General features: G+C 41.9%; 1 protein-coding gene across 1 annotated transcript in view; it reads left to right on the top strand.

Annotated features, from left to right (window-relative positions):
* ZC3H7B (zinc finger CCCH-type containing 7B) overlaps positions 1–23,265 on the top strand; it is a 1,999,702-nt gene that overhangs the window by 232,341 nt on the left and 1,744,096 nt on the right. The window lies entirely within an intron of this gene.

Genomic DNA, 23,265 nt, shown 5'->3' with positions numbered 1-23,265 from the left:
TCAAGAATCCTACTGCTGATCCAGAGATAATTTCCCAGGGGTCTAAAGGTATCAAGGCTACTACAGCCAAGAATCCCACCCTTTCGGACAGGGATTCCACAGCTATGGACAGATGGGGTAAGACGGTATATACCTCTGCAACTCTTGCTATTAGGGCATTGAATTGTCAGTTTCACATGCTGAAGTACCAGCAGCATATTATGGAACTTGCTAAACAAAAAGTGGGAATCTTTACAGACTGTGCAGAAAATAAAGAATTGCAGGAGCTTATGCACTCTGCAAGCCAAGTCAGTAAGAACTTTTTGCAGTGTGGCTTTGATGCCCTAGAAGCATCTTGCCGGGCAGCAGTCACTGGATCTGTACTGAGAAGACATGTTTGGCTCAAGGAGCAGACCTTGACAGACCATGTCAAATCAAAGTTACTAGACGCTCCTTTGAACAAGGACAGTTTGTTTGGCACCAAAGCAGAAGAGGTTCTTAAAAAGATGGAAGAAAAAGCTAAGTCTATGCAGACTGTTAAAGAATTCTTACAAGTGCAACCCCCTAGATTCAATAGGCATTGCCCGTCCAAAACTGGTCCTTTCCAGCCCCCTCCAGGCCTTCTCAAACCAGACCCAGGGGAAACAGACCACCCAGACTACAGTCTCAGGGGATGCAGAGATCTAAGCAATAGAGTGCTCCCATCCCATAAAGCAGGGAGAGTGGTAAGCCACCTCCTTACAGAAAAAACTCACAATGATATCTTTACTCCACCCCCCAGCCCCACCCAATTGCTTGTGCCCCTAGGAGGAAAATTTGCCCTTCATGCAAAAAATTGGATGTCCATAACGCAGGAACAGTGGGTCCTCAACATTGTATCCCAGGGGTAAAAATTTTATTTCCATTCACTGCCAACCCCAAGCGGGTTTCCAGACCTTCCTCCAAACCAGTGGGCAGAGGCTCAAAGCCAAGTAGCTTCCCTACTCAGTATCAGATGTATTCAGCCGGTTCCAGTAGAACAGAGGGGTCAAGGATTCTACTCCAGACTTCCTGGTACCCAGGAAAGAGGGCTCTTGGCGCCCAATCCTGGATCTTTCAATTCTCAACAACTCCCTGGTGGTACCAAAATTCAAAACGCTTGCCCTGCTACAGCTTCTTCCTGTGCTAGCCAAGGATACCTGGTTAGTCACCCTAGACTTAGAAGAAGCCTATCTGCACATCCCCATAAGGGAATCATGCAGGAAGTATCTACGTTTCATGGCAGGATCTATGCATCATCAGTTCTCTGCACTTCCCTTTGGCTTATCTACTGCGCCCAGAGTTTTCACAAAATGTCTGGCTCCAGCCATTGTATAATGCAGGCAGAGAAATATCCAAATTTTCCCGTACTTAGATGACTGCATGATTCAGGTGGACAGTCAGGAATTGCTGTTGCAGCACCTGACATTTGTGAAACACCTTCTCACTTGGGGTACACCATCAATGAAAATAAATCAAAACTGGTACCCAGTCAAAAGATTGTATTCCTGGGAGCAAGCTTGGACACAACATCCCAGATGGCATTCCTCACTTAAGAAAAACAAGTCCATCTGACAGCCTACTTTAAACAAATAGCCACCAGAACCCAGCTATCCACAAGAAAAATACTGCAGGCCCTAGGGTTCATGGCCTCATGCATACTGCTAATTCCATATGCAAGACTGTGTATGAGGAAACTTCAGTGGTACTTAAAAAGTCTTTGTTGCCAACATTCTCAGGACCTGGAAACAGTCATTCCTATCATACCCTGTCTAAGGACAGAGTTCCTTTGGTGGGCAGAAGCATGCTACCACAACAAGGGACTGACCTTTTCTCAACCCCACGTCGCCCAGACCCAAACCACAGATGCATCAGACTATGCCTGGGGAGCACACATGGACGGAAAATGCATTCAGGGCCACTGGAGCCCAAGTCAAATTCATCTGCGCATCAACCAAAAAGATATGCTAGCTGTGCAAAACACCCTGACAGCTTTCAGATCCCTACTCTTTCCAGGACAACTGCTAATAAAAATAGACAGCACCACAATTATGCGGTACATCAGCAAACGGGGGGAACTCACTCCTACCCACTCTGCAGGTTAGCCATGGCCCTGTGGCTCACGGCCTTGGACATGCAAGTGCATCTGCAAGCTCAATTCCTGCCAGGCAAACAAAACTCACTGGCAGATGATGTAAGCAGAAGTCTCTTAGACCCACATGAGTGGCAATTGGAGCCCAGCACCTTCAACCTTCTGATTCAGAAATGGGGGAACCCAGAGGTGGATCTCTTTGCCTCCCCCTACAACCATCAGCTCAACAAATTATGCACCAGGAATCCTCACAGCATGACCTGGAAAGTGGATGCCCTATCTTTTCAGTGGGCAAATCTCTCAATCTATGTCTTTCCCCCTCTGCCCCTTCTCTCAAGAATATTACTCAAGATAAGACTATTTCCAGCTGCATTTCTAAGGCTGTCTCCTTCAGTATGAACACCATAGAAAGAACCTCTTGGACACTAATTCCATTATGGAGGCAGCTACTTGGTCATCTGTCCATACCTTCACCAAGCATTCCAAACTGGACAGCATCTCCAAATCCAGAAAAGGGTTCGCTAGGGCCATTCTCCATGGCTTCCTGGTAAGCTGTTCTACTCCTACCTCCTCCTCCACCTCATGAGCTTTTGCATTCTCCCTCATGCAAAGAATACTGCGACAGCAGAATACTAGGACATAGATTAGTTGTGTAAAATCGTACCATAATGTTAGGTGTCGTCCTCTTCTCTGTTACAGTATTCTACCCCTCCCTCCATCCCCTGGATTTGTTCTTCGTTGGATGTACATTAGCCTACATAACCTATTTCTCAAGTGTTCTCCCTGGGGCACTCACTTCTGAGAATGGTGCGTGTGTACATCACTTTTATTGCGTATGTCTGATAGCAGCCTACCATCACCCTAGGCACTAAAAGACTTTTGTATACTGGCGTGGCAGGCAGTTTCCCTCATGTAAAGAATACTGCAGCAAAGTACAGAAAGATGTCTAATGTTATGGTAAGAGTTTACACAACTGATCTTTCCCAGAGCATGTCATATTTAAACTACTCCATGCACCCCAGGATATGGACTCCCTTTTTGGACCAAAGGCTGAGGCTGTGTTAAAAAAGATGGAGGATAAATTAAGATCTATGCACATGGTCAAAGACTTCCTCCAAGTCCATCTATCTAGGCTCAGTAGGAATTTCCCACTAAACATTGGGCCTTTCCCTCCCAATCAAAACCCAGTCAGAGGAAAACCCAAAGAGAAAGGCCTCTTAGGCAGCAACAGCAATTACAGATGGCAAGGCAGTGGTCCTCAGGAACACCCAGGCCGGGAAGTTCTAGACCACAGGGCCCAAGCAGAGATCAGCGATGACCCATCCCCCTCCCAGCCCTCCACTCCTAGTCCACCCCAACCCCAGACAAGATAGGAAGAAGACGTCCCCTGTTCAAGGAAGATTGCGCCCCCATTACTTCCAACAAATGGTTTCTGGGAGTAATCTCAAATGGCTACAAGCACACTTTCAAAGAACCATTAATATTCTCAGGCTACCTCGATGTGCCACAAAATCAAAGGACAGAGGCCCTTTCTCAGATTCACAACCTGTGCTCTTAGGACTCTGTGGAACCAGTACCAGACCACCAGATAGGAAAAAGGTTTTACTCCAAACTATTCCTGGTCCCCAGAAAAGAAGTCTCTTGGTGCCCTATCCTGGATCTAGCAATCCTCAATCATTCCCTCCTTGTCTCAAAATGCTTACTCTTCAAAAGCTTTTACCCCGGATCACACCTCAGGCTCTAATGGCCACCTTGGACCTGAAAGATTCCTACTTGCACATCCCTGTAGAAGAATCCTGCAGAAGTTTTCTTCACTTCAGAGCAGGTACTAGTCACTTTCAGTTCTATGCACTTCCGTTTGGCTTCTCTACTGCTGCCAGAGTCTTCACCAAATGTCTGGCCTTTGTGATCACCTTCTGCAAAACACGAGGCATCCAAACGTACCCATATTGGTATGACTGCCTCATTCAGGCCATGAGTCAGTCCAAGCTCCTCAAGGATCTGGGCTTCACCCATGCCCTATTCTCTTCCCTAAGGTTCACCATAAACCTCAGCAAGTCCAACACAAACCCTTCCACCAGGATAGCTTTCCTGGGAGCTTTCTTGGATTCCTCCCTCCAGAAGGCCTTCCTCCCATCAGAAAAGGATTCCTTCTTAACCCATTACTTCCAGGACAGTATGCAGAGGAAATGCCTGTCAGCCAGGGAATTCCTCAGAGCACTGGGCTTCATGGCATCCCTCTGGCCAGGCTACACATGAGGAAGCTTCAGTGGTACCTCAAGAATCTGTGATGCCAGCACTCACAGTCCCTGGAGACCGAAATCCACCTAATTCCCTGCCTCAGGGAGGAATTGGCATGGCGGACATGAGCATGTGCACAGAACCAGGGTCTCCCCTTCAGGTTCATCCCTCAGGACCAAACCTTAACCATGGATGCATCAGACACAGTCTGGGGAGTCCATTTCAGACATGTTCTATCCCAGGGCAATTGGGAAGAGCAGTTCAGACACAAGTACATAAACTGGAAGGAATTTATGGCAATACAGAAGAGCATGTTAGCCTTCATGGATCACTGGAAACCAGGGGTTCTACTTATCAAAACAGACAACACAACAGTCATGCGGTACATAAACAAACAAGGAGGCACCAACTGCTACCCTCTTTGCTGGCTGGCAGTGCAGATCTGGGAGACAGCCAATGCTATGTGGTTGCACCTGATGGCTAAGTACCTTCCTGGGGCTCAGAACACTCTAGCAGGACCACATCAGCAAACACTTAATGGATACCCATGAGTGGCAGTTTCATCAGGAAACATTTCTCAGCATAATCGTTTCCTGATGAAACTGCCACTCATGGATACCCATTTTTCATCAGGAAACATTTCTCAGCATAATCTAGAAATGGGGTCCCCACCGATGAAAGCACTCTGTTAAAAAGATTCTGTTCCAGGGGCAAAATTCACAGAGCATGGAGACCAGATACCTTCTTCCTCTAGAGCCACCTATTTCTTTATGCATTTCCTTCTCTGCCTCTCCTTCCAAGGGTCCTCCTAAAAATCAAGGAAGAAATACTGAGGGTCATCCTGAAAGCTCCAGACTGGCCCAGGAAGCACTGCTACTTCCTTCTAATGAGTTTAACCAAAGAAAAACCTTGGCAGTTACCCTAGAGAGTGGATCTGCTGACTCTGGCACATGGAAAGTTCATGTAGTCCAACCTGCAGACTCTCAAACCCTCTGCCTGGATATTTCATCAAAAGTCTACCCTGAGCAGTCCCTGAGTACTCGGGGTACTTATCGAAGAGGCTAGAAGACCCAGTACTAGGAAAACGTACTCTGCCAAGTGAAAGATCCTCTGTTTGGTGTTAGCAAGAATGCCTCAATCCGATCTCGGCCAACATTTCAGCCATTTTGGAGTACCTGGCTGTCTTGGTGGACAAAGCCTTGTCCTTCTCATCCATGAAGATTCACGCTTCTGCCATTTCAGCTCGCATCCGTACTCTTTTCCCACCTCCTAACGAAGCATATCCTTAGGGGGAGTGCTGCACATCAGACCTCCCAAGAGGCAGCCCACCCCTTCTTGTGACCTCAACTGTTTTCTAGGAAAAATTGGCCATACTTCCCTTTGAACCTGCTAATTTAAAATTCTTGACCTGGAAGTCTGCCCTTTTACTGGTTGTCACCTCAGCTAGGAGGGTCTCTGAGTTGTGGAACCTTTTCATATCTTCCACCCACACAGAATTTCACTCAGAACTAATCTTTCCTTTATGTCCTTTATGCCCCAGGTACTCGGACATTTCCCTGAACCAAGCCATACACTTTCCTACCTTCTTCCCTAAGCCACTGAATCAAGGGGAAATAATCCTTTACCCCATGGATGTACACAGGCAACTTCATTTACTACTTTGACAGGACTACAGCTTTCATTACATCAGAACAATTATTTGATGTTCTTCGTGTTTCACTGTTGCAGTCATTACACTTTTGGTTATCCTGCTGGCAGGCTACCCTCAGTCGGCCTGAATTCCAAAGTCTAGGTCCGGCGTCAGTTGCTGTTGCCTCTTCCCTGACGTCAGTGCGCCAGGGGTATAAAAGATGCAGCCGACGCCATTTTCTTCAGTCTTTCTTGCCACGTGGTGCCCGAAGCATAAGCAGTTTGCAAGTGCCGGTCGGCCGACTCCTGAGATTTTCGTGTTCGAATTTCAGATCTGAAGTCTTAATTAAAAGCCAAGTACCCCATTGGGGAAACTTTTTTCTTGCTCCAGACCAGTGTCCGAAAAAGTTAATAATTGTATTTCTTGTGGGAAACAAATACCTCATAAGGACTTTCATTCTTACTGTATTCCTTGCCTAGGCCCTGACCACGACGTTGCTAGTTTGTCAGTTTTGTGCTAGATTTAACCAACGCAGTATTAAGCGAAGGTACGATTTTGCATTACACTATTTTGGCAGAAGATTTAATTATATGATGATGTTGGATAGCCATCCGACTACTGGAATTCACAAGAAACACAAAGAAAAAGAAAAGGACAGGCATCTGAGGTCCAAAACAGACGGCGAGGCTTCTTCTAAGCCAGTCGCCGGTTCTCAGTGAGCCGCCTCCGCAACCCCTGACGCCTGCTACCTTAGACCCGCAGGCTGCTACAGACTCCCACGTGGAGTCGACTAGGCCACTGGAAGCTCATGGTATTGGACTTTCGGGGACTATTCCCTCAGATGGGTCCAGAGCCGCTGAGCAGGCATCGGCTTCTGAGGGTGTTTTCAGACCTACTCAATTATACATTAAAACGACTTCAGCTTCAAAGGCAAAGACTAAAGCACCTTTAAAGACAAAGAAACAAGTACAACAGCCTCATGGACAGACCTCCATGCCCAAAAAACAGATGTTCAAAATGGCCGAAGACTTAATTACTTTTATCAGGGGGTCCCATCCCCCACCTGATAAAAGGCCTAGGCAAGAGACAGAATATGAATCTTCACATCAGGTTTCCATTTCATCGGATTCCTCTTCTGATCAGGAATACTCTCTTCCTCCCTATGAGGATTCTGATGCTGAACAATCTATCCCTTCAGCCTCTCCTCCTGAGTATTACTCTTTTGGGGAAACCTTGCATACCTTGAGGGAGCATTTCCACTAGGAGAGCCAAGATTTTTCAGAATCTAAGAAAAGGCTCAGAGACTTTCTTTTACTACCACAGCACAGGCCCCTAGCTATTCCACCTGTGTTAGACATTGTAAATGATGTATTTTCAGAGTCCAGTCTGATCCTGGACTCCTTACCTCCAGCTCCTGTTAAGCCAGACAGTTATTACAGGGTTCCTGACTCTCATAAATTCCTTTTCAAAAACCCTGCTGCTGACCCAGAAAATATATCTCTGGGTCCCAAAGGTGTCAAAGCTTCCGCTGCAAAAACCTTACCCCCTCTGACATGGATTCTAGGGCACTGGACAGATGGGGAAAAAAGATTTACACTTCTGCTACCCTGGCTTTAAGGGCTTTAAATTGTCAAGTTTCATATGCTCAAATATCAGCAATATATTATGTCACTGCTTAAACAGAAAATGTTGATAAATTCTGAATGTGCAGAAAGCAAAGAAATGCAGGATTTATTGCATGCAGCTGAACAAGTTGGAAAGCATACTTTGCAGTGTGGTTTTGATTCTTAGCGGCCCTGCAGGAGGCCTCCAGTTACAGGTTCTGTCATTAGGAGGCATGCTTGGTTAAAGGAACAAAATCTGCCTGATCATGTCAAAGCAAAATTATTAGATGCTCCATTACAGCATGATACTTTGTTTGGTGTTAAAGCAGAAGAGGTGTTAAAGAAAATGGAGGACAAAGCTAAATCTATGCAAACGGTTAAGGATTTCATACAGGTACAGACTCCAAGATTTAGCAGACACTGGCCTACAAAGGATTGGTCCTTTCCAGTGTCAGACAAACCACAAAGGGGCAGATACAGACGCCCAAGAGGCAGATCCCAGCCCCAAGGTTCGTACAGGTCTAAACAATGGGGTGCTTCTACCTCCAAAATTGGAGAAGACAGATCACAGCCATACAGGAAACGGTCCCAATGACTTCCCCCTGCCTGCACCAAGCACTTATCTTCTGGCAGCACCTTTAGGGGGAAAACTGGCACTTTTTTCTCAAAATTGGCACATAATAACCCAGGACAAATGGATCCTAAACAGTGTCACAGGGCTACAAGTTTCATTTCCATACCCTGCCAAGGGCAAATGGTTGGCCAGACCGGGCAGAGGCACAAAAACAAGTTTCATCCCTCATGGACATGAGGGCCATTCAACAAGTACCAGAGCAAGAGCAGGGACAAGGATTTTATTCAAGACTGTTCTTGGTGCCAAGAAAAGATAAGACCTGGAGACCAGTACTGGACCTATGTATTCTAAACGCATATCTGGATATACCGAAATTCAAAATGTTGACTCTACAGCAACTTCTGCCCATGCTGGGCAAGAAGGCTTGGCTTGTGACTTTAGACCTAAAAGAGGCATACCTGCATGTCCCAGTCAGACAAACATGCAGAAGATACCTCAGATTCAAAGCTGGCTCAATGCACTACCAATTCTCTGCACTGCTCTTTGGCTTATCTACTGCGCCCAGGGTCTTCAAAAAGTGCTTGGCACCAGTAATTGCATTCTGCAGACAAAGAGGAATACAAATATATCCTTACTTGGACGACTGCCTCATTCAAGCAGAGAACAAGGGCATTCTACTGCATCATCTGGCATTTGTAAAGAGATTTCTAACAGGCCTTGGATACACAGTCAACAAAAAGAAATCAAAACTAGTACCCTCTCAAGATATATTCCTGGGTGTAAGTTTAAATACAACTGCCCAGATGGCTTATCTCACGCCAGACAAACAAAGGCAACTGACTACCTATTTCAACCTGTTGGCAACAAAGGCCCAGTTATCTGCAAGAAAAATTCTGCAGGCTTTGGGCTTCATGGCATCCTGCATTCTACTAATTCCATATGCCAGACTGCATATGAGGAAACTTCAATGGTACCTAAAAAGTGTTTGGACTCGACGTTGCCACAGCCTAGAAACAATAATTACCCTCATTCCCTGCCTGCAACAGGAATTTTGATGGTGGACGAAGGCTTGTCACCAGAACAAGGGACAGCCATTCACTTTACCCCCAGCCAGGCAGACATTAACAACGGATGCATCAGATTTTGCCTGGGGGCCCCACATGGCAGGAAGATGTATTTAAGGCACATGGTCCACAAACCAAATGCATCTGCATATCAATCAAAAAGAGATGCTAGCTGTTCAGAATGCCCTGACAGCCTTCAAGGACCTACTTCATCCGGGACAACTACTGATAAAGATAGACAACACCATGGTCATGTGGTATATAAACAAGCAGGGAGGCACTCATTCTTACCCCCTTTGCAGACTAGCCATGACTTTGTGAGACACAGCATTGACATACCAAGTACATCGGCAGGCACAATTCCTGACAGGAAAGATAAATACTCTGGCAGACAAACTAAGCAAAGACCTCATAGATCCGCACGAGTGGAAATTGGATCCACAAGTCTTCAGCATGATAACAAGGAAATGGGGATGCCCGGATATAGATCTATTTGCCTCTCCTCACAACTACCAATTAAAAAGATTCTGCACAAGGACTTATCACAGACAAGCATGGAAAGTGGACGCCCTATCTTTCAGCTGGAAAAGCTTAGCAGTATGTGCCTTTCCTCCACTGCCTCTCCTCCCCAAGGTACTCCTAAAGGTCAGACAAGAGAAGCCAAAGATGATACTGATTGCCCCAGACTGGCCCCGCCAGTACTGGTATCCAATCCTAAGGAACTTGTCTCAATGCCCGGCTTGGACCTTGCCTCAAATACCTCATCTATTATCCCAACAAAACAATCATATCCTGCACAGCCAGCTAAAGACCTTAAATCTGGCAGCATGGCGGATAATGTAGTCATACAAAACGCGCCTCTCACTGAAGCTGTGATGGATGTCATTTTGGTGGCCAGAAGGCCTAGTACCAGAAAATCTTATGCTGCAAAATGGAAGAGATTCTGTGCTTGGAACCAGGCGCAAGGAATTGACACAGGTGTACCAAATATTCCTCAGATTTTGCAATACTTAACTGAGATGCTGGAAAAAGGCCTATCCTTTTCATCAAATAAAATTCATGCCTCTGCCATTTCAGCTCATTACAATACAGAGCCACCAATCTTTTCTCATCCCTTAAGGCAGTACCTCAGAGGAGCCAAAAACTTAAGACCTCCAAGGAGATCACTAGTACCTGCATGGGACCTCAGTTATGTCTTGGAAAAACTCACCCTGCCTCCTTTTGAGCCAGCCGCTACAGCTGATGTAAAGTTTTTATCTTGGAAAACAGCTCTGCTCCTAGCAATAACCTCTGCAAGATGAGTCTCATTGCTACAGGCACTCATGGCTGTGGAACCTTTTATCATTTTTTATCCAGACAGGGTTTCTGTGAGGACAAACCTGACATTTATGCCTAAGGTAGTGTCCAGTGTGGCCCTTAACCAAATTATTCATCCGCCTACTTTTTTATCCAAACCCACAGAATAAGGGGGAGAGAATTCTGCATTTTTTGAACATACAGACACAGCTACGCTTCTACTTGAACAGAACCAAAGCTTTCAGAAAGACAGAGCAACTACTAGTGGCATATGCTGCAGGATCTCAAGGAAAGGCCATCTCAAAGCAGACTATTTCAAAGTGAATAGGCCACTGCATTCGTTTCTGCTGTTCATAACATGGCAAGTCAGTGCCTAAGGGCATTAGGCCACATTCAACCAGAGCAGCAGCCACTTCAGCCTTCCTCAGTGGAGTACCTACCAAAGACGTTTTAGAGGCTGCTACATGGAGTTCAGTGCACACCTTTACAAAGCACTATCATTTGCCACTCTCCTCTAAATCCAGGGCAGGCTTTGCCACTGCAGTTCTGCAGGGCCTCATAGCCGCTCCTAATGCTATTTAGCTCCAGCCTCCCAACCATAGCTTTGGGATTCAACTCAAGTGTAATGACTGCAACAGTGTAACATGAAGAACATAGTACAGTTGTGTACACTTACCATAAATGTAGATGTTCGAGTGTATTCACTGTTGCAGTCCAGGTTACCCACCCGCCATCCCCCATATCTTTGCTGGAACTTATTTGCACTTCTCTAATCTATACAACCTATGTGGTGTATTTGCTTGTAGATGAAGGTATAATATACTTTGGTGCATGCATGTTTTATTGGCATATTTTTTGACTACCCTTTTGGGGGTACCTGACATCTGGGGCAAGAAAAACTGAAGAAAATGGCGTCTGCTGCATCTTTTATACCCCTGGTGCACTGACGTCAGGGAAGAGGCGACAGCAACCGACGCCGGACCTAGACTTTGGAATTCAGGCCGACTGAGGGTAGCCTGCCATCAGGATAACCCAAGTGTAATGACTGCAACAGTGAATACACTCGAACATGTACATTTATGGCAAGTGTACACAACTGTACTTTTCCTTTACCTTGGTCTCTGAAGGAAATAGTCTCCAAGTAAACAATCTCCAAGTGGATCTGTCACTGCATTTCCTTTTGTTACACCTACCACGGCAAAAAGCCTCCTGAATCTGTTAGGACCCACTCAACTAGGGACATTTTTACCTCCACTGTTTTCGTGAGGGGAGTACCTGCTAAAGACATGTTGGAAGCAGCTACCTTGGTCATCAGTGCTTACCTTTACCAGGCACTACCACCCGTCAGCCTTCTCCAAGTCCAGAGCAGGATTTGCCATTGCCATCTTGGGGGCATTCTGTCTTCGCATTAAAGCACCTTCCACCCTCATCTCAACTTTGAGAATCATCCCATAAGTCAGGACTGCAACCGTGAAGCACAAAGAACATAGTACATTTGTGTGCACTTACCATAAATGTAGGTGTTTGAGTGTATTAACTGTTGCAGCCATCTTTCACTCCCTCCATCCCCCTTTTTTTCCTTACAATAACAGCTTTTCTTTTTGTCCTCCTCTTCTAGAGGACCATCTGCAGGGATGCCCTATAGGTCCCCTTCCTCTAACCTGGTGTCTTGATTAAGATTCATCTGTGGGGCTCCTACCTTCTAGGGGCAAGAAAAAAACTGATGTCATGGCATCGACTGACTTCCTTTATACCCAACTGTCCTGATGTCAGGCTAGGGCGTCCACCAGCTCAGGGAGGAGGGAGTTTTTTTTTTTACTGTGGCAGTCGGGCCAAACAAGGGCTTCCGAAGCAGGAAATCCCATAAGTCAAAACTGCAACAGTGAATACACTCTAACATCTACATTTCTGGTAAGTGTCCGCAGTTGTACTTTGTGTTGCTTCTACCTTTTTTAATTTAACTTGTACCTTGAGTTTGTGCAGAGGGTTAATGCAGTGAGGTACTTCCTGTAGTGTAGGGTTTAATTACCTCTGTCTCCATTTGCCTATTGTGTGATTCTGAGCAAGTCATTTAACCAGACAGTGCTCTTGGGCAATTGAGAAACTAGTCTCGGTTTCTTGTTAGTTTCCTGGACCACATGCTTAGTAACTACCAGTAAACCTACGTATTACTTTTTTCATTTGAAGGTACAGTCCACATGTTATCAGTAAATAGCTAGATTTATTATTTCTTTCAGTTAAACACAAATGATTTATTGACTTGCTCATTTATGCTTACTGCAGTTGGCTGTGGGCTTTGGTTATAAACAAATGTTTCCTTAATTAATGTGTGTGAGTTCAGTAATGTTATGCAGCTAATGTCAATTGGCTGACCACCCGTTCACTTTTATTTATTTTTTTGGTTAATCCTCTGCCTGAACCCAGCATTTCACTGTAGTGATCCCTGCCATCCTACCATCCCTCTTCTGCTACTATTTTCCTTCCCTATGACAAGTAGTGGCCAGTCGACAAAATGTGGCTGCATTTAAACAGGTATTAAAATGCCCCTGTTAAACTCTGGTATATTGCCTGTAACCAGTATTATGAAATTGCAACAAATTATTATAGTAGTGTTTAGATGACCATTATAAGCTGTAATATCCATTTACTGGACAATGAAGTGTGTTAGCAGTGTTTCTGGTATTGAAAACATCCATGTTCACTCAGGTGCAGCAAGTATGGGTGTGGAGTGATGTAATTTTTATTGCTGACATCAAATTCAGGATAGCCAGTTGTGCTGCCATGATGCATTTCAGTCTCTACAGTTGGTTGTGTTAGTTTTAACATAGTGTATGTTTTTTGATACAAAATGTGTGTCTACAAATGGAGTCTACAGTATAAATTTAAGACGGTCTCTCCCAAAGTAATTGCTGCTCCCATATCCTGTGGGATCTAGAATTGGATATTCCTTATACCACGTCTTTCTTGACCATCCATGTAAAATAGTCACAGGTAATTAAGACACATCTGTAACTCACATTGCCATATCTCTATAACTTTGTTCCCTCCAGCAGAGCTCTTTTGAGTGTATACCTTTAACTCCTAATGGGCGTGGCTTCAGCCTTTAAAAAAAATGAATTTTCACCTTACAGTTCTAACAAATACTTATTAACAGAGGTCACATATCAATGCAATTGTGCTTGCAATCATATAGGCTTCAAGATAAAATATTCTGATACCTTGTGTGTGGCATGGTTTTGGATTTATTAATGCAAATATGAAGAGGCAATATTTGACGCCTAGAGGAGCAGTAGGAGGTAACTGCAGGAACGCCTGTAGACGTCACTCGGCTGTAATGCGATAATCCATGACTGTGTGTGGGTATATCAAGATTTATCCATGTTTGGTGTGGTTTGATCCCAAGGACAAAGCCTGAGTGATTAAGCATAGCCAACCACGAGTAAATCCTGATATACAGTGGATATAAAAAGTGTACACACCCCTGTTAAAATGCCAGATTTTTGTGATATAAAAAATGAGACCACAATAAGTCATTTTCAAACTTTTCCCACCTTTAATGTGACCCATAACCTGTACAATTCAATTGAAAAACAAACAAATCTGTTAGGGGAAAAATATAAAAAATAAAAAACGTACAATAAACTGGTTGCATAAGTGTGCACACCCTTAAACTAATACTTTGTTGAAGCACCTTTTGATTTAATTACAGCATTCAGTCTTCTTGGGTAGGAGTCTTATCAGCATGGCACATCTTAACTTGGCAATATATGCCACTCTTCCTTGCAAAAGCGCTCCAAATCTGTCAGATTGCGAGGGCATCTCTTGTGCACAGCCCTCTTCAGGTCACCCCACATATGAGGGTTTGGTAATGGGCGATGTTGTCACACTGTTTTTAATAGCAATGCAAATTTTGGGATGTTCCAGTGTTCTGCTGTCAAGTTGAGCAGGACTGTCTTAGCTCCTCACGAGTTGTCCCTCATTCCAACAATGGCAGCCTTCATTTTCAGCTGCTGGGCCAACCTTTCTGTGACCCTGTCATCATCACCTTATATCTCAACAGCAAGTGCAGCAGTCACTTTGCCCTGATCCCTCCACAGGGACAGTCACCAAGTGATGCTATGGTTCACATTTGGTTCCTGGTCTTCTTTGTGTTTTTCCCCCATTACCTCTCACGAACAAATTCAGAAAGCCAAACAGTGCAAAGCTAGAACAGTCCTCATTGACCCATTCCGGCCACGACAAACATGGTTCCCATTTCTGTTACCTCTTCTAGCACATCCCTCTGTGGTACTGGTTCAGCCTTGCCCAGCCAGATTGCCTCCTCTGGATCAGACTATCATGAAACTAACCACTTGTTCCTCCAATTTTGACCAGAGCCAGAGATGCCAGACATTCCGATATGGTTGTTGACATCAGATTGGTTTCCCAGAAGCCTGCTATAAAAAAGGTTTATAACAGCAAATGAAAAAGTTTTCTTTTTGGGCAATAGCTAAAGGCTTGGACCCTTTCTTTGCTCCCATATCCTCTGTTTTGGAATTCTTAACAGCTCTTTCAACAAGGTTTAGATTATTCAACCATTAAAATTTAAATGGCAGCAATTTCCTGTTTTCATATTGGACAAAATGATACTTCTGTTGCCTTCTTAAAGATCTCAAAAGCTTTTCTAAGAGGAACCTTTCCGTTGCATCCTCCCATTACAGACCCAGTTCCTCCATGGAATAGTACCAGCATGCTCCATGCTGTGATTCAATCTCCCTTTGAAACTGCTGCCACAGTAGATATCAAATATTTAAATTAGAAAAAAATTTTCTTAGACTCAGTCAGTTCTGCCAGACAAATTTAGGAATTACAAGCACTTTCATGTAAACTTACTTGTTTTTCCGCAATGATAGGGTTTCTATCCGAATTAATGCATCTTTCCTTCCAAAGGTGGTATCCAAAACTAACTTAAACCCAATCCATAGATTTACCAGTGTTCTCATCCAAATTTTCAAACAAAAGAGAGTATATACTGCACATGCTAGATGTTCATCATCAACTCAGGTTCTGTCTTTATCATAAGAAACAGTTCAAGAAATCTGATCAACTATTAATTGCCTTCTCAAAATCTAGACTTGGTAGACCTGTTGCAAAAGTTATGCTGTTTAGATGGCTCGCAAGCTGTATTTCATTTCTCTGTAGTAAGATGAGTTTAAATTTACAATCCAAACCAGAGGCACACTCAACCAGAGCAGTGGCTGCCTCAATGGCCTTCTTCATGAGACTACCCATTAATGGCATTCGTGCAGCAGCAACTTGGTCCACTGTGCATACCCTTGTTCCTCATCATAAATTGAACATGCAGTCCAGGTCTCATTCCTTCTTTGGTACCACCATACTCAGGAATGTCCTTTCTTGTTTTCACCCAGAAAGACAGCTTGGGAATCTGTCCCATATATTGAATCAGATGAAAGTAGACAACACTGGATACAAAAGTTCTGTACTTACCATAACAATAGATCCATGTTGTCTGTTTTTCATCCGGTTCAAACCCCCCCCCCCCCGCCAGCCCCCTTGCCAAATTGACATATATAGCTTTGAGATGATTTAGTCGTTGCCACATCACACCCTGTCTGTGAGCAACGCTGCCTAGCTACTTTGGGCACCTTCACTGATCCCTTTCAAGATTGATTATATGTTCTCTCTCATTTGCTCATAAATAAGTCTGAGAACTCTAGTAAAAGGAAAACTCAAACTGAGGTATTAGAATGAATTTCAGGGAATTATGGGTAGGGGAGGAATTGGAGCCCTGGAACTGTGGACGCTTCAGATTTGAAGCCGAGGTCCCATATGTTGAACCTGAAAAAACCCGGCAAGGATGTATCATTATGTTACGTACATAGCTTTTGTTTATAGGTTCATAGGTTCATAGGTTCATACTAGGCTATCTGCCCAAGGGCATTTATAAGCCTAGCCCATAGTTATGTGGCTTTCGCCACCCCTTTAGTTTGAATAAAAACTATGCCTATCATTTTTCTGTGCCTCTGTCAAGCAGTGACACTGAAGTAATACCTGGGGTATATCTGCGATCTCCCATCCATTGGTCAAGATTCCTCTTGAACAAGGCCAGCGAGGTGCTCTGCCTCACATGTACCGGGATTTTGTTCCACAGCATAGGGAGTCTCTGGGTGATGAATCCTTCCCTCCAGCAAGTTCTATTTATAACTGTGTCAAGGTTTAAGTCTCCCGCCCTTGTGGTTCTGAGGGATCTAGATTTTTTTGAGGTGAAGCATATTCATCAAATCTGGGTTTGACATGGCCTTATATGTCAGGCACAGGTCACCTCTGAGCAAGCGGTATGAGACTGAATAGAGCTGGAGTTCTTTCAGTCGGGCAGCATAAGACATATTTTTGAGACCCTTTATCCTTTTGGTGAGGAACTTTTGGGGGCTTTCAAGCTGCATCAGGTGTCTGGTCAGATACATTCCGAACGGGGCATTGTACTCAATCATAGGTCTAATGAGTGATGAGTACAGGGGGACGATGACCTCCCTTGATCTAGATGTGAATCCCTTCATGATCAGGTGGGCGATATAGAAGGTTTTCCTAACTAACTTATAGGACTTTTCTGCATTAGTGTAGAACAACTCTGCAGGACTGAAACTTGTTCATTTAAATTGTCAAAAGCCTATGCAGCAAGTTTTCTCTTTTGCATGTTAGAACAGTGAATTACTCATTTTCCCAGTCCTAATAGTAAAAGAAATATGACTTAAGCCCCATATAATTAACAAAATCTTGCCACATGGATATAGATGCCACACACGGCACGTGGGTGCCAGTTAAATTTTTTAACGGTCTATAGCATTTATTGAAAAACAACACCAAAACTAAGAAACAATAAAAACTAACAAAAAAAAAAACTAAGTGGAAATGCCAGCGGCAGAGGTTCCGACCAGTAAAAAAAAAATGCCTGTTAATTTTGAGAAACTGTACGTTAAACTTTTGTTGTATTATTTATTTACATGTGAATGATATTTTTATTTAGGAAGTGCCTTTCCTTTATTGATAAATAAGGAGGTATAGATTTATTTTTATTTGCCTGAATACCTTTTATAGGAGGAGACTTTGTTTAATACATAAAGTGATAAGATTGTGTAAGTTTACCTGTGAATGGTTAATGTTAGCAAGTAGGTGATTTTTTTATTTTATTTTTTTGATTGGTTGGAAGCCTTTTTGGTGGCCTTATGGAGTTATTTAAATATTCTTATTTGTTTTAATGTTTGTATTCTGAGGAAGTTCCAGTAAATAAAGGAATGAAAGCACTAAAGGCAAACATTTATTTGTGATTTATGTCCTTGCTCTCTTGGGTTCTTCGTACATCTGTCCTCCATTGGCATTTCATAATTTTTTTTGGTCTATAACATTTATGTTCTGATCCCCACTGGAACAAACAAAGAAGCTGTAATTGTTGCATTTAATGTTAAACTGAAATCCCTTACCCTTGACTATATCCATATTCTTTAAATGCATCCATAGTCTTAGATGAAGATATTTTTCCTTGGTTATCTACTGTCATTAAAAGACAGATAAATGTCTTAGGTGATCTCATTATTAATTGGTCAGTGGTAGTGGGAACTTGTAACACCCTTCTCTAAAGCTTTTTAACCTAGCTCAGCTTATTAATGCCTCCACTAGAATAGGGAGAGTGAAGGGACAAAATCTCATTCTAGACTGGATATACTGTCTTCTGTTCCAGATAATGAAGCAAAAGCAAGACTTCTGTCTGATTGCATTAGTAATCATGACCCCATATTTTAGTGGCCTCTGTAACTGTAAATAAAATACAGTATTATACTTGGACAGTAAGCACTAAACCCTACCACTTCCCTGCTTTTGTAAATGCTTAAATGATTTATTTGAGCTTTTTTTTTATCCCACATATTCTGCACAAGGCTGGCAGTTACTTTTAATCAGTCCTGTGGCATTCTCAATAAACTAGCACCTTTGACTTTGAAGTGTAGTCATTTCTGTAGTTAACACACAAGATGAAGTAATCTCTGCCTTTGCTTAATTAAGGGAATTTTTCTAATTTTCAGTATAGTATCGTGGCAGCAGCAGCAAGGAAAACTCCACCGTAGTTTTGAATTACATGTAAATCCTAAATCAACAAAATGAAAATAAAAGCACCAGTCATATGTTTATAAAATAGTACATCACACCTCTTTAGACCTAGAGTAAAATCTCAGTACTTTTTACTGTCCAGACTATCCACTGTCAATGCTACAAATTCGGTAACCACCACTTAGTCACTGTTTTGCCTTTTCTATATCCCATCCATATTTCACAGCATCTGGCAAAGTGTCTGACGCCTTTTCTCCTACTGTAGTCCCTGCTTCTCTAGTATTAATTGCTTTCCAAGCTCAACTCTGCCTTTCTAGTCACAGATAGTTTTCCACTTGATTACACCATTCTTGCAACAGTTTGTTTCACTAAGCCCAATTTTGTCCTAATTGATTGATCTGTGACAGTTATGATAAATGCTGATATTCCGCTGATGTTGTCAAGCAAATGAGAATTAGAATCCCCTTCTAGTTATTGGTTCACTTTTTATTAGGTAAACTTTTTTTATTTCCTCAATAACCTGTTCTATATCCAAAAATGTCTATTTTTTTAAACCACTTTAGTCAGTTATCACTTCTGACATAGGCACATTTGCTTTTATACAAAAGTAATCAAACTCTATTAACAAGTTAAAATTAAACATTATACTTCACATGTATTGCTATATATCATATAGCCTAAGCAACATTACATAAATTATTTCATTCCAGCCCCTTTTTTAAACAAGAAACATCTTTATTAAACCATCACTTACGACATAAGCAGTCATACAGTCCTATAAATGAAAATATACCACACTAACACAATCCTAGTTGCAAGCATTTTACATCACAAACCATACTGACACACACTCTGTTGCAAAGATTATACATCACTTATAATCTACCAAATCATTTTCAGTCAAATATTACATAGCTCACTTATGTTCTGCCTTCTTGTAAACCTCATTCCTCCCCTGTATGTATTATTCCCACAATTCCAAATTTTCCCTGTGTAGTTTGCACCTACCTTTTGCCAAATATGTCCGTTCCATTTGTTTTATCTCTGTTACTATGTTCATTACTTCTAATATACTTGGTTTAGATTTTGCTTTCCATTTTCTAGTATTTGCTTTTTTTGGCAGCCACCATAATTAGACAGCAAGGCCTTACCATGTCTAGGCAATTCGATTCACTGTCATAGTTGAAAAAAATCATCTAACTTGTCACACTAATCTACCCACCCAGCATCTCTGACAGTGCATCCTGCAGGGAATCTTTAAAGTCTGCCAACTCACTGCACTGCCAGAAAATATGTCCTCAATTACTTCTTTCTTTCCCCTTGTGCCACCACCATTTGCTGTCTACCTGATGAAAAATTCTCTGGAGTCTACTTGGGGTATAAAAATGTTTATGTAAACATTTCCAAGCAAAAATGCTAAATCTTCTAGATTTTGTTGCATATTTGGGAGAAATACATATATCCTCCCATTGTTTATTAGTGAATTGTTTTATGTAGTCTCTCTTCCCAATTCTTTCTAACCTCCTCTGATAATTCTTACAGTTATCATCCAGTATTTTATATGATCTACTAATATTCCCTTTTTAATGGCAGCTTCTGCTCTAGATTCTACTAAAAAGTCTATCAGTGCTGGTTTTTCATTTAGGACCCCCTATTTCTTTCTCTTTGCCAATATTTTGATATCAATCCTTGATAGGGAAGGCAATCTTTAACCTGCAGTCCAAATAAATTCTTGGCATCTTCCCATTCTAGCATCTTTTCCTTTCTAGTTATTTGCTCCCAATACCTTGGTTCCTTTGACAGTTTTCTCCAATAAATTTCAGACTCTCTTGCCTGTTGTCTATATCCCTAATTGCAGTCATCCCTGCCGGCAGAATCTCATTTTTTCATTCCCTTGTTGCATTAGTTCTTAGAATACTTTGTTACTTTATGGATATAATATTCTGCATGATTATTGTTATTTTCCTTAAAGGCCTGCATCCAAAATCCCGGTCTCTCCTTGTTTCATGAGCTTCCCCCCATTTCAACATCACCCCTTTCCACTTTGAATTATAGTGTTCTGCTTGTGCTATGTACAGAAGCCTTAATTGTGGAGCTCTGAAATATACCTTCATATTGGGTAATCCCAATCCGCCCTGTTCTACTGGAAGAATCACCTTATCTGTCTTGACTCTTGCTGTCTTCCCCTTCCATATAAAGTTCTTCAGCCCTTTATTAATTGCTGTCTACAACTTCTCCTCTGGTTGATAAAAAAAGATATGCCTGACCCATGTACAAGCCTAAAGGGACTAAAAACATTTTAACTGCTTATATCTTACTATCCATATCCATATTATAAAGCTTTTATTTTCTCAGTTTTATGTATTATGTTTTTAGTCTCTTCCCACATATCCTTAGCTGCCACACCAGAATCATTTTAATTCATACTCCTAAATACTTATTTTTATCATGTCCCCATAACTAAGGATATTACTGAACCAATTTGTGTGTGGGCACACAATTTACCACTATTGCCTTTGTTTTAGCTTCATTAATTTTGTATTCCAAAAATATTTGAAACTGTCTCAAAATGTTCCACAGCACTGTAGTGTGTCTCTTTCTGGTTTTGTCAGGTATAAAATAATATCATCTGCAAATAGAGCCAGCTTTTCTTGACTAGTATGCCGATTATATCCTTGAATTTCTAAGTCCCTTATTTTCTTTGCCAATAGTTCTAAATACAATGCAAATAACAAAGGGGAAAAGAGGACACCCCTGCCTGGTTCCTCTTCTCAAGCAGAAGTTATCAGAAAGGATACCACCCATTTTCATTTTCATCTCCATTCCCTCATATATCCTCCTACTCAATCTTATAATTTATTCAGGAAATGCAAATGCTTCCATTGCCCTGCTCATAAAATCCCAGCTTACTCTCTCAATTGCTTTGTCAGCATCAAGACCCACCAACAACAGTGCTATTTTCTGAAATTCTGTTTCCCTGTGGATCATCAGTGTTCTGTTAATGTTGTCACATGTTTGTCTGCCCTCCACAATACCACATTGATCCATATCTATCAATTTTGACATTACTTTTGTCATTCTTTAAGCAAATATAGACATGAACACTGTATAATCATGGTTTAGTATTGAAATGGGCCTGTATGAAGCTGGGTCCGATGAATCTTTACCCATTTTAGGTATTAAAACTACCAGTGCTTTCTTCCAGGATGTTGGTATGTCATCTCCTTAAAAGTACTTTTAAACAAAACCTTCCAGATCTTTATCAGTTTTATTTCTTCCTAGCTTACAAACGTCCACAGGAGTACTTGGGGACTTGTTATACATCACAATTTTTACCTCATCTCCTATCCTAACCATTAGTAATAGAGCCTCTTCTACTTCTAACCTTGGCATATTTAATTCTTCCTAAACATTTCCATTTCTATGTTTTCTTGATTTCCATATTTCTGTGCTTTATACACACTTTCGTAGAATTTCCAAAACATTTGTAATACCTCTACAGGATCTCTTGTTACCTTCCTTATTTAAGGCTCCATAAGCTTGGCAAACATTTTCTGCTTTCTGTTGCCTGATTCGTTGTGCTAAAAGTTTTTGTGCTCTAGTGTTATCAAAAAAACAGTTGTTTAATAGCAGTCTTTCTAAACTCGTGCATATTATTGAAGTAATCCAGTATTTTCTGCTTAGCGTTATGCGGTTGATCCTCTTCTGTGAGATTCCCCCTATTCTGCAATACTTTCACATTTGTCAGTCCCTCTAATTCTAGTTACTTCTTAACCATAGTTCCCTTTCTTTTATTTCCACCCTTTTTTAAATTCCACCTTAATTTTATCCCACCCCTAACTATATTTTCAGAAAAAATTTCTATCATCTCTAACCGCTCCTGAATAATCTCTACTACCCAGTCCTTAAATTCCTTTCTTTACAACAGATAGGTGGGAAAGTGCCAATGTCTCATTTTTATTTCATTACCCTGTGTTTTTTTTTTTATTTTATCTGTTATTGGCACATGATCTGAAATCATTGTTGGGTGGGTATCAAGACCTTCAGTTAAATGTAAATGTTCCTTTGAAGTAAATTCTGTCTAGCCTAGCCCAGTTTTCATATCTTGGGGAATAATATGTAAATTCGCTCCGAACTCCTATTGAATTCATATCTTACATGCCAAATATTTTTATAAGTTTCTTCAAAAATCTGTCCTCCTTTGTTATATTTTCCCTTCTGCCCCCCCCCCCCAGACACATCCTCACTGCTGCAAATCAAGGTTCAGTCCCCTTGTATAAGTACTATTCCTTGTTGAAAACTGATTATTTCTCCCAGAATTTTCTTAAGTTACATTACAGCAGTTTTAGGTGAAATGTAAATACATGCCAGTACCCCTTAGCACTGCAAATCCATCATTATTACCCTTTTTGTCTTCTATCACTATTGGAGCTCCTCTTGTAATTAATATAAGTACTTCTGTTTTCCTTTGTCCTAGGTATTCAGCTGAATAACCATCCTGAAAACCTTTCTTTATCAAATTCACATATTCATTTCTAAGCGTCTCTCTTGTAACATACCTATCTGCACTCTAAAATATAGTTCACTACTCTTTCTTGGTTGTATTTATCTGTGAGGCCATTTACATTTAAAGACATTAAAGAAAGCATCATTGAATTAAAAAGTTA

The sequence above is a fragment of the Protopterus annectens genome, chromosome 1.part1 (assembly GCF_019279795.1).
Source record: "Protopterus annectens isolate FY-2018-M chromosome 1.part1, PAN1.0, whole genome shotgun sequence".
Classification (NCBI taxonomy): Eukaryota; Metazoa; Chordata; order Ceratodontiformes; family Protopteridae; genus Protopterus; species Protopterus annectens.
This window is presented reverse-complemented; position numbering and strand designations above follow the sequence as displayed.